Source organism: Henckelia pumila, chromosome 3 (assembly GCF_033568475.1).
Source record: "Henckelia pumila isolate YLH828 chromosome 3, ASM3356847v2, whole genome shotgun sequence".
NCBI lineage: Eukaryota > Viridiplantae > Streptophyta > Magnoliopsida > Lamiales > Gesneriaceae > Henckelia > Henckelia pumila.
The window spans coordinates 49305555-49317620 of record NC_133122.1 but is presented as its reverse complement, the minus strand read 5'-3'; the positions used below and the strand labels follow the sequence as shown (position 1 = coordinate 49317620).

The following is a 12066-nucleotide window of genomic DNA, read 5'->3' as shown; positions in this document are numbered from 1 at the left end:
AATCAGTGATTGTTTAATTAATTTACTAAGACATAAAATAGGCGAAATTTATTTTATGAATCTCACTCCCACTATTTTAACGATTTTACTACCCTCTAGTGAAAACGAGAAACATTTTTTTTAGTGGGAACATGGAGTCCAATTGACAAACTATAGTCCCGAATAATATCAGCCAACCATAATTTTCAAAAGGTAGAGTCCAATTGCTTTCAAAGCAACCTCCATGTTTTTTTACCTCATGTCCAATAAGGGCCCAATAATATGACGCCGTTTATTGTGACATGTCAAGATGACCCATCAATATTAAGTTGTGATGGACGGTCGCCATGTGGATCCCCAATAATATGAGCCAATCCCATGGGAGTTCCATCCAACTTACAACATGTGTCGATCCAATGTACAGCTTTCCGACGAACGGGCCCCCCCAATAATATGAGCTGGACCGTATCCGCGGGTAGCATCTCATACATTGATCATTGATGGAAGGTAGGAACATTTAAACAATATTTAAATTTCCTTTATTTATCTTGATATCAATTTTAAATCATATTTAAAATGAGGGATTTTAATTTTGAAATTTTGTCTCATCATTTAAAATTTGTATGCTTCCGGGATTCATACAATTTAGTCTAAACATGCATACAACGATAATATCATATATTATATTTTAGGATGATCGATTCCATTACTAATCGACCCGTGGTTGCCAATCACGAGTCTAAGTCCAATCCTAGGTGATATGCAAGTATGCAATTCAATCCTATTACATTGTGCTTCCAATTTACATTTATTCAGTCTTTATCATTGCTTGCTGGTCCCACCTCCATCTTCAAAATCTCCCACTATTTCTAGTGAATTTACAATAAATTACTATGACAAATAAAAGGATACATTATAGGGGTGGGAACGGGCCATAAACCAGGCCCACTTTTATTACAAATGATAAAATCAAATTTGGGCCATAACCAGGCCCATTAATAAAATCCAACAGTCAATAATAAAACCAAATGTAAACAACCTAACATACACCTATAATATTGGTCATGGCAATCGATCATCCTTATCTAATAATATTTAATTCCAAATTAATTTAATTGGAAAACATGCAGTGGCAATAAATTTAAATAGATAAAATCATATTTCACATATAAAATCTTATTTTATATACAAAATCATATTTTATCTAGTTTATCCATAAAATCATATTTTAAATATAAAATCCAATTTTATACATAAAATCATATTTTATTATCAATTGTACCAAAATTATTAATTAAAGATTTAATTTATTGGATTAAATTTATAAATTTCCAAAATTCAAAATTTATCCAAAAATTAATTTTCTTAAAATTTTGGACTCAAACAATTTTGACCCATTGCCTCATGGACTAATCCAAACAATTTTCAATTGGTCTAAAATTTATAATTTCTAAAATTATAAAATAATTAAAAAATTTAAATTTAATTTTTGGGGCTGCCCGGGACAATCCCGGGCAGCCCGCCCTGCCCTGCTAGGCTGGGCCATAGCCCAGCCGAGCGCTGGGCTAGGGCAACAGTTGCCCTAGCCCAGCTGCTGGGCTACTGGGCCGCCACATGCGGCCCAGTTGCGCGCTGGGCTAGGGCAACATTTGCCCTAGCCCAGCTGCTGGGCCACTGGGCCGCCACCTGCGGCACAGTTGCGCGCTGGGCTAGGGCAACATTTGCCCTGGCCCAGCCTTACGCAGCCCAGCTGGATGATGGGCTAGGGCAACTGTTGCCCTAGCCCAGCGGCGCGCCGGCCGGCGGGCGGCGGTTGCCCGCTGCCCTTCCGGGTAGCTGGCAGCCACACCCCAAAAAAAAAATTTTTTTTTTTTATTTATTATTTGAAAATTGAGGCATGGTACAATTTTGATAAAATTTTAATCGTATGATCCGAGAGCAACCTGTCTCTGATACCACTGTTGGAACACGGTCGTTCTCCGAATCGAAAAAGAAAGTGATACCCGGTGCAGCGAAAGTTTTAAAATTTTATATGGAACGATTCCATATGGGTATCATATTCCTACGATTAAAATTGATAATATAAAATTTAAACAATATAAATTTTACTTTAAAATCTCGAAGCGAGATTATGGACACCAACAGATTAAACTGCTCTTGTTGTATATCCCAGGAACTGATGAACGAACAATTCTTCAATCAGGTCCACGAACAGAAATTTAATCCCTCTGATAGAATGCACTAGAAAGTCTATCAGAAGTTTCTACGAAGAGAAATAACAGATTTGATCTGTTAAACCAGACTGCAAATTCGAAATTCACAGGCTGGAATTTTCGAATAGAGAGAGGAGAGGGGGCGGCCACACCTAGAGAGAACAACTAGGGTTTTCAAAAATTTTGTGACCTCTTTTGTATAATTTCTGTACTGCAATAACTTATTTATAATTTGGGCTGCTAACAGTTTAGGGCCCATTAGTCATAAGTTCAAGCCTGACAAGCAAAGCTCGCATGTTCAGAAATTAATATAAAATTCATCGTGACTCAGATTGATAAACCAATTCCACCAATGTGCACAGAAACCATTTCTGCATCTTTTAAAGTCAAGATAAATTTTCTGAATCCGAATTCAGTGGTTTCCAAAAATGTCCATCACTATGTCATTTTAGGAAATCTTACTCCCTCTACTTTTAAATAAGAAGTCCCACTTTTTTATTCACTAAATTTAACTCTTTAAATTTAATTATCTCAACGGGGATTAGAAATCCATTACTTGTGTGACCCTCAATGGTTCAGGGATACAGCTAGTCGTGGGCTCACAACTCCTTGTGACTCGGAACAACAATTTCCGACTTGCCCATCGAATCATGGTAAGAGCGCCTATCAACATCGCCCCATGATTCCCTAGGTATCACTGATAGTGCCTGCAAGAACCAATAGATTTTGGTTAGCGTACAGTACGGTCCCTTCATCCATATATCCCGATCGAATCAACAACCATTGGTAAATCGAGAGTCGTTCGAGATTCGATAACTATGCAATACATCTTGAAGATCAAATAGTGACATCGCATGTGCTACTAGGAAACCAAGTAACCTAAAACACATCATGTACTCTGGCCAGAGATTCGTCACACTAATATCTCCTCAGATTGCATAGGATATCCACACTCGCAAGTATGTGGTGAATCCTTGACAACAAAGCATCGACTCCTATATGTGTCGTAACTGTACCCAATCCCAACACGTGATGACCCCAATAGAGTCGGTAAATGAGTCAAAGTAAAGTACTAGCATATAGAGTCTCAATGATATTTCAAGTAGTAAGGACTAATGGTGTACAACCAAAACCGCGGACTTTATCCACTCGATAAGTGATAACCACTTGGAAAGTCCGGATAGGGTAGTTCAATCATTCATCATATGAATATCCATTTGCATGCTTTGAACATCTCTATGTTTCATACCAATGAAACGTGGTACTCGGCATCGCAAACGCTAGTCTCAATCTCGAGCGATCCTTATCCTTATTAACGGACGACTCAATTGACTAGGAACTGTTTAGAATATACAGTGACTTTAAGATGTGTTTCATGATAGCCATCCCCATGTGCTACCACATCTTACATACACTATAGTATATTCAAGGTCTTCATCTAAACATCTTATAGTATGTCACAACATAATAATATGATAAAAGATAAAGTAAATGCCATTATAAAAGTGTAAATTATATTAAACAAAAGATTGTTTATACATAGAGTCATAAAAGCACTTAGCCACAAGTTGGCTCACAAGGCACCCACTCTTTCAACTACTTACCTCATTGTTGGGTATGCATCGTCGAAAAATTTGATCAGGACAATACTTAAACAAATAAGGATCATCCCAATAAAATTTTTTGACCTCTTTCAAGAATTTATTTTTATCTTGTGAACTCCAATGAGAAGGCATTTTATTTGTTACAAGAAAATTTACAATATTAGCAAACCAAGGCATAGTAGTAGCATAAAATAGTTGATCATCCGGAAAATTTTCATTTATTGGTATTTCATTTTGAGATGATTCAGAAATTATTCTTGATAAATGATCGGCTACTACATTTTCTTTTCCTTTTTTATCTTTTATTACAAGATCAAATTCTTGTAACAACAAAATCCATCTTATTAATCTCGGCTTAGCATCTTGTTTATTTGATAAATATTTTATGGCAGAATGATCAGTGTAAACAATAGTAGTAGAACCAATTAAATAGGATCGAAATTTATCTAATGCAAACACTACTGAAAGTAATTCTTTTTCAGTTGTTGAATAATTGATTTGAGCACTATTTAAGGTTCTACTTGCATAATAGATCACATAAGGTTTACCTTCTTTTCTTTGTCCTAACACGGCTCCTACAGCATAATCACTTGCATCACACATTAATTCAAATGGTAAAGACCAATCAGGAGGTTGTAAAATAGGTGATGTAGTTAAAAGATTAATTATCTTTTTAAAAGCAGTTTCACATTCTTGAGTCCATTCAAATTGTGCATATTTTGTTAAAAGATTTGAAGTTGGTTTCGATATTATGCTAAAATTTTTTATAAATCTTCTATAAAATCCCGCATGACCCAAAAATGATCGAATTTCTTTGATCGTGTTTGGTGATGGTAAATTAGCAATAACATCAACCTTAGCTTTATCAACTTCAATTTCTTTTTCAGATATGACATGCCCTAACACAATTTCGGATTTAACCATGTAGTGACATTTTTCCCAATTTAAAACAAGATTTTTTTCTTCACATCTTTTTAAAACTTCTTCCAAATTTTTAAGACAGTTTTCAAATGAGTTTCCAAAAACAGTTATATCATCCATAAAAACTTCCACAAATTCTTCAATCATGTCACTAAAAATACTTAGCATGCATCTTTGAAAAGTAGCCGGGGCATTACATAAACCAAATGGCATTTTTTTAAAAGCAAAAGTTCCGAACGGACAAGTGAAAGTAGTTTTTTCTTGATCTTCTAATGATATTGGTATTTGATAATACCCCGAATACCCATCAAGAAAACAATAATAAGGATTACCACTTTCTCTAAAATTTGATCTAAAAATGGTAACGGAAAGTGATCTTTTCTAGTTGCATCATTTAATTTTCTATAATCAATGCACATACGCCAACTAGATGGAATCCTAGCTTGTAATAATTCTCCCTTTTCATTTTTTATAACAGTGATGCCTGATTTTTTTGGTTCTACTTGTGTTGGACTTACCCATTTACTAACCGAGATTGGATAAATAATTCCGGCATCTAATAGTTTTAAAACTTCATTTTTAACAACTTCTTTCATGTGTGGATTTAATCTTCTTTGTGGTTGTTGATATGTTTTAGCATTTTCTTCCAAGTGAATTCTATGTGTGTAGATTAAAGGATTTATACCTTTTATATCTTGCAAAGTCCATCCAATTGCATTTTTGTGTTTTTTAAGTAGTGTTATTAAATCTTCTTCTTGTTTTGGTAAGAGGGTAGAAGATATTACAATAGGATATGTTTGATTTTTACCAAGGAAAGCATATTTTAGTTCTATTGGTAAGGGTTTTAATTCAAGTTTTGGATGATCATTTTCTTTTACTTCTTCAAGTTCATTAATTTTTTCAAATAAATTTGATTTAAAAACATTTTTTGAATCAAAAATTTCCACTAAACAAACTTCAGATTGTTGATTTAAGTTTTCTTGGTGTATATTTTCTTCCACGATTGTTTCTATTGCATTATCATCTTCATCTTCATTAATACTTGGTTGTTTACATAAATTGAACACATTAAGTTCTAAAGTCATATTTCCAAAAGACAATTTCATTATTTCATTTCGACAATTAATTAAAGCATTTGAAGTTGCTAGAAATGGACGTCCCAATATTACTGGAATTTCGTTATGTACTTCTATTGGTTGTGTATCCAAGACAATAAAATCCACGGGATATATGAATTTATCAACTTGAACTAATACATCTTCTACAATACCTCTAGGTATTTTGATTGACCTATCGGCTAGTAAAAGAGTAACAGATGTAGGTTTTAAATCTCCCAACTTAAGCTTTTCATAAACTGAATAAGGAATTAAATTCACACTTGCTCCCAAATCTAACAAGCTTTTTTAATTTTATTTTTTCCAATAATACATGAAATTGTTGGACAACCGGGATCTTTATATTTCAAGGTAGAATTATTTTGAATAATAGAGCTTACTTGCTCCGTTAAGAATGTTTTTTTCTTTACATGCAATTGTCTTTTCACAGTACATAAATTTTTTAAAAACTTTGCATAAGAAGGCACTTGTTTAATAGCATCTAATAATGGAATATTTATTTTTACTTGTTTAAAAACTTCATAAATATCAGAATCATTTTTTTGTTTTTTATTATTAACTAATGCATGAGGGAAAGGAACATGTTTATTTGACTCACATATTATTTCAGATAATTTATCATCAACTTTCTTAATCTTAGGACTCAAAGTATCATCTTTCTCGAAAGTATCAAGATTTTCATCCTTACTCTTTGAGTTTGACTGATCTTTGTTTTCATCACTATATGGATCATTAACTATTTTACCACTTCTAAGAGTAATAACAGATTTTACTTGATCAAATTTTTCTTGATTTTGATTTTTAGGATTAGGTTGTGGTTGAGATGGAAATTTTCTTTTTTCATGAATATTAAGTGCAGATGCAAATTTTGCAAGAGTTTCTTTCAAATCATTCATAGATTGAATGTTTTGAATATTGATAGACTCTTGCTTTTGAATGTATGCATGAATTTCATCTTCAAAATATTTTCTTGGAGGTGGGATATAAGGAGCATAACCTTGATGACTTTGGTTATTGTGAAAAGGTTGTTGTGAAGGTTGTGCATTATTATCGTTCCTTCAACTAAAATTAGGATGATTTCTTCAACCAGGATTATATGTTTGTGAAAAAGGATCTAATGTTGGTTTTTTAAAATTGTTAACATAATTGGCTTGTTCATAGAGACATTCTTTAAATGAAGGCAAAGTAGGACAATTTTTTGTAAGGTGATCATGTGTGTCACATATATGACAAACAATTTCTTGAACACTTTTTAATTGATCACTCTTTTTCATTTCTAATGACTCGATTTTTCTTGCTAAAGATGCAAGTTTAGCTTGAAAATCTACATCATCTTCAAGATGATAAATACCACCCCCATTTGTTGAATTATTGGTTTTACTTGGTGGTTCAATTGAGCCTATATTATCCCAATTTTGAGCATTTTCTGCTAATGACTCCAAATATTCTATAGCTTCATTTGGGTTTTTATATTCAAAAGTTCCATTACACATGAATTCTATCATTTGCCTATCTTTAGGTATTAAACCTTCATAAAAGTGAGAAACTATCCTCCATATTTCAAAACCATGATGTGGGCATGTATTAAGTAACTCTTTATATCTATCCCAACATTGATAAAATGTTTCCCCTTGTTTTTGAGAAAAAGTTGTAATTTGTCTTTTAAAAGAGTTTGTTCTATGGGAAGGAAAAAACTTTTTTAGAAATTGTTGTTGCATTTCTTCCCATGATCTTATTGAACTTGATCTCAAATTTTGCAACCATGTTTTAGCTTTATCTTTTAAGGAAAAAGGGAAAAGCTTTAATCGAACAGTATCCATGCTATAATTTTGATCATTATAAATGTTGCAAACCTCCTCAAATTCTCTTAAATGCAAATATGGATTTTCAGAATCTAAGCCATGAAAATTTGGTAAAAATTGAATGACTTGTGGCTTAAAATTGAAATTAGATGCATCAAGAGGAAAAACTAAACAAGATGGTGTACTAGTTCTTATTGGATTCATATGGTGCCTAAGTGTTCTTGGTTGTTCATGTTCTTGATGATGATTATTATTATTATTATTATTATTATTATTATTATTATTATTATTATCATCTTGATTATTAGAATTATCGTCCATGTTTAAAATATTTTCAGTTACTCGAACAAGTCTACCACTTTGTTTACGACTCCAAACAATCATACAATTAAAAACAACATGCTATTTACATAAATAACATAAAATTAAACTTAATTTATACCTCCCCGGCAACGGCGCAAAAAACTTGCTACAACTTAAATTGTAATTCACCCAAGTATAGGTTGTCTGCAAGTAATATACTCGTGAGTACGAGATCGATCCACGGAGAGGATGTTGTAAGTTTAATTTTAGAATGATATATTATAGATGGAAATATTATTATGAAACTTCAAATACACAAATTATAAAATTGTCAAGGTTTCAAAGGTTCATTGTTGGTTTATTTAAGATTGCTTAATAAAAATAAATAAAAGAAACTAAAATAAGAATAAACATAAAAGAACAATGAAATATTTAAACAAGTATATCATATAATATAGTTCCCACTATATTAATATCAGATTAACCGATATTTAATACATGGTACCCATAATATATATATAGATGAATAAATATAAACATAAAAAGAACAATTAAATATTTAAACAAGTATATCATATAATATAGTTCCCACTATATTAATATCAGTCGATATTTAATACATGGTACCCATAATATATATATAAATGCATAAATATAAATTGACATAAAGTAAATGTTAGATCAAATCACAATATTTCATTTAGAACAACCGGCAGAGCCACGCTATCGTCTAAATAAAATATATGACTTTATGTTAGATGCGATAAAGTAAATGTTAGTTGCGGAAAAATAAATGTTATATGCGAGAAAGTAAATGTTAGTTGCGGAAAAGTAAATGTTAGTTGCGATAAAGTAAAAGTTAGATGCGAGAAAGTAAATGTTAGTTCAAATCACAATATATTATTTAGAACAACCGACAGTGTCACGCTATCGTCTAAATAATATATATGACTTTATTATAAATAGATACTTATATTTATAGTATATAATTATTGTAGTATTTATTGTATCATATTTGAAAACAAATCAAGGTAACCACATTCAAGGTACCAAGCATTTGATGTAAATAGATAACAACAAATCTTCCAAAATTATACCTACAAATAAGGATCAATTAGAAAAACAAAATAGAAATAGAAAAAGAGATGTTGGGATCGGTTCAGAGGGTAGAGGGGGGTGAATACACTCTGAAACTTATTTTCTTTCTTTTCAAAATGATCAAGTGAAGTTTAGTTCACTTAATCTATTTTCTCAACTTCTAAAACGGTTTGAACAACTTAAATAGTGCGGAAATAGTTCAAAAGTTTTAGTGATGCAAAGGCAAGTTATAACACGATGTATGAGCAATATATAAGATAAATATGCAGTAAAGACTAAGGCACGATTTATGGAAGTTCGAAGGCTTAATCCTTCTATGTCTCCCCTTCTTCCACTTAGGAAGGAATTCACTAGAAGACTTTGGTTATTACAACGTCTTGCAATACACCCACTTCAGACTTAGGACTTATCCAATGCCTAATCCGAAACTCCTAGATTTACACAGATAAGATTCTCAGTTCTTATCAGACTGGTGGAAGCTTTCAGAGTAGCTTCAAGTCTCTTCAATAATGAATACAGTCCGGTTGAGCTTCTCAAACTGCAGAGCGGTCGAGAGGCTTGGAAACCCTAGGATGATCCTTGAAGATCAGATATGTAAACTGTAGGCGAGGGTTTATTTGAGCAGCAAGTGAATGATCTTGTAAGTGTGCTCAAGTATTGCTTCAGTATATCAGATGAGGACTTCTAATAGTATTCAAGTGATTGAGTTGATTGAGATTTTTCGTGTTGCTTGTCTTCTTCACTTCTTGAGAAATCTTCCCTTTATATAGGTCAATCATCAACGTCTTTATTTTGAATGTTCTGATGCTGCATTGAATGCACATTTAATGCTTCATAAATTCATTGATGATTCTGCATGAAGATCGTACACTTCTTTAAATGCAGACAACTTCCAGGGTCAAAAATTGGTATAAACGGTCGAATGCTTTATCTGTAGCCATTCTGCGTTTTTGCCATTTTAGTGCAACCTGTTGTCTCGATGCAAGATTCAACAGATCTTCTGATACGCCGGTTTATCTCTCGATGCAAGAGTCAACAGATCTTCTGAAACGTCGGTTCTGCTTTTGATAAAAGATCTTGCAATGAACGTCTTGTCTCAAGTATTTGTCTTGAGATATCTTGATAAGCAGTTGGCATTCTACCGGTAGATAGATTTATCCTCTGCTGGTTTGAATAACCAGTCGATAGGCTTGTGACTGCAACCGGTCGAGAGACAAAGGCGGTTGACAAGCTTCCGGTAGATAACTTGAAGGGTTTAGACGGTTGCGGTAGGAGTTGTAGTAGATTCCTGAAATACAAAAGATTGGCAGCACATTCCTATACAATGAGTTGTTGTTTGTTATCACCAAAATGTCGGATTCAACAATTTCCCCCTTTTTGGTGATGACAAAACTTAAGTGCTCCGAAAACAATATGAAAGCATTAAAATGAACTTCATTGAGAGAATGAATTTTATTAATTACAATAAGCATTCTTATTACACCTACTGAAGAAAAACAAAATGAGATACAGCTGCGATAAGTAAAGAAGAGACAAGTTGTTCATCTTTTGAACCAACTGGCTCCTCCTGACCTATCGCCTTCTCTTCTTCTTCTGTCGGCTTCTTCCTTTCTTCTGGATTCTTCTTCACGTCTTCTTGCCTCTGCTGCTCTTCGTTGCTCTTCTTCCCCCTTTTTGGCATCACCTTGGTTGAGTCGAAGAATGATCTCAGTGAGTTGAGTGCCAAGGCAGGCTTGCATAGTATCAATTTTTGCATCTAGTTGAGCAATTAGAGTAGCTTGCATAGTGTCCATCCGATCATTCAACTGCCTATGAAGGCGGTTTTTGGATCTGACAACTTGTTCGAAGACGGTAGAGAGCGTTTTGATTTGAGTGCGATGATGGGCAGTGATCTCTTTGGACAGATGAGCAAGGTCTCTAGACACGGTCTCAAAATGTCGAATCATCATCGTGCGTGAATTGTCAACCCATGAGGATGTGTTTGTGATGGCTTGTGAAAAGGATCGAACTGTTTGCAGGAGCTCATGAAGCCTATTCATCAATGTGTGATCCAGAGCTGCTGCCATGGCTTCAATATATGAGTCATCAGTCTGAAGCATTTGACTCTGTGTGGCATTCCTTGGTGAAGCCGGGCTAGACTCAAGATGATGTGATGCTGGTGATCTGGCTGGTGAGCTAGCTGATGGACCTTCCAATAGTGGTACAGTTGGAGATGTAGGGGTCTCGACTGCAGCCAAGATGGTTGGTGGAGTAGCAGGATCAGCACTCGGTTCATCCATTAGGAGATCTTCCACAAACTTTTCAGTAGATGGAGACGGTTGAAGTGCTGGGTCAGCATCAGTCACTGGCTGTTCTGGAGGTGCAAGTGATACAATAGTGTTTGGTATCTCTATTGGGGGCACTACTGCTTCACTGCTGCAAGGAGCCTCTGTCACAGAGGTGACAGGAATTTCTTGTTCAATCACTTCTAAAAAATCTTGTAGACGACTGGGAGAGGTGTGAGCGGTCGCCGCTGGAGAGGAGTGAGCAGTCACAGCTGCTTCCGGTTGAATTACTGCTGGGACTACGGTTGAGGCGGGGTCGATCGATGAAGATGCTGCCACAATCGATCCTAGAGCGGATGACTGAAACAGGTCAGCAGTGATGAGACCGGTCAGAATCCCATCTGAAAGAGTAATAGCAGAGACGTCTTCTTCACCCTGATCTTGGGTAAGAAAAGTCTTCATCATCACCTGTGCTTCCAGTCCATAAGCCTATATACAAGCTGCTGAAGCTGTCGTCTTTACGTTGTTAAGAGCTTGGAAGTGCTGAAGTAGTTGAGTGATTTGACGTAGACTATTCTGTAGTCCAGTCAAAATCACAAAGTCATCGGTGGCGGTAGGACTCTTGGATTTGAAGTTCTTGACACGCTCATTAATCAACAGAAATATCAGGCTTCCTCGAAGCTTCAAGTCGATGAGCTGTCTTCTTCCCAGAGCCTCCATGATGTCTTCAGTGTCAGCAAAAAAAAGCATCTTCTGCTCAATAACGT

The 12066-nt window shown here is 34.6% G+C and overlaps 1 non-coding gene across 1 annotated transcript; it reads left to right on the top strand.

Annotated features, from left to right (window-relative positions):
* Positions 1-7395: 7395 nt before the first annotated feature.
* Positions 7396-7506, top strand: LOC140894047 (small nucleolar RNA R71). The gene has a single exon (XR_012153600.1). It is a non-coding gene; the product is annotated as a small nucleolar RNA R71 (small nucleolar RNA).
* Positions 7507-12066: the final 4560 nt, after the last annotated feature.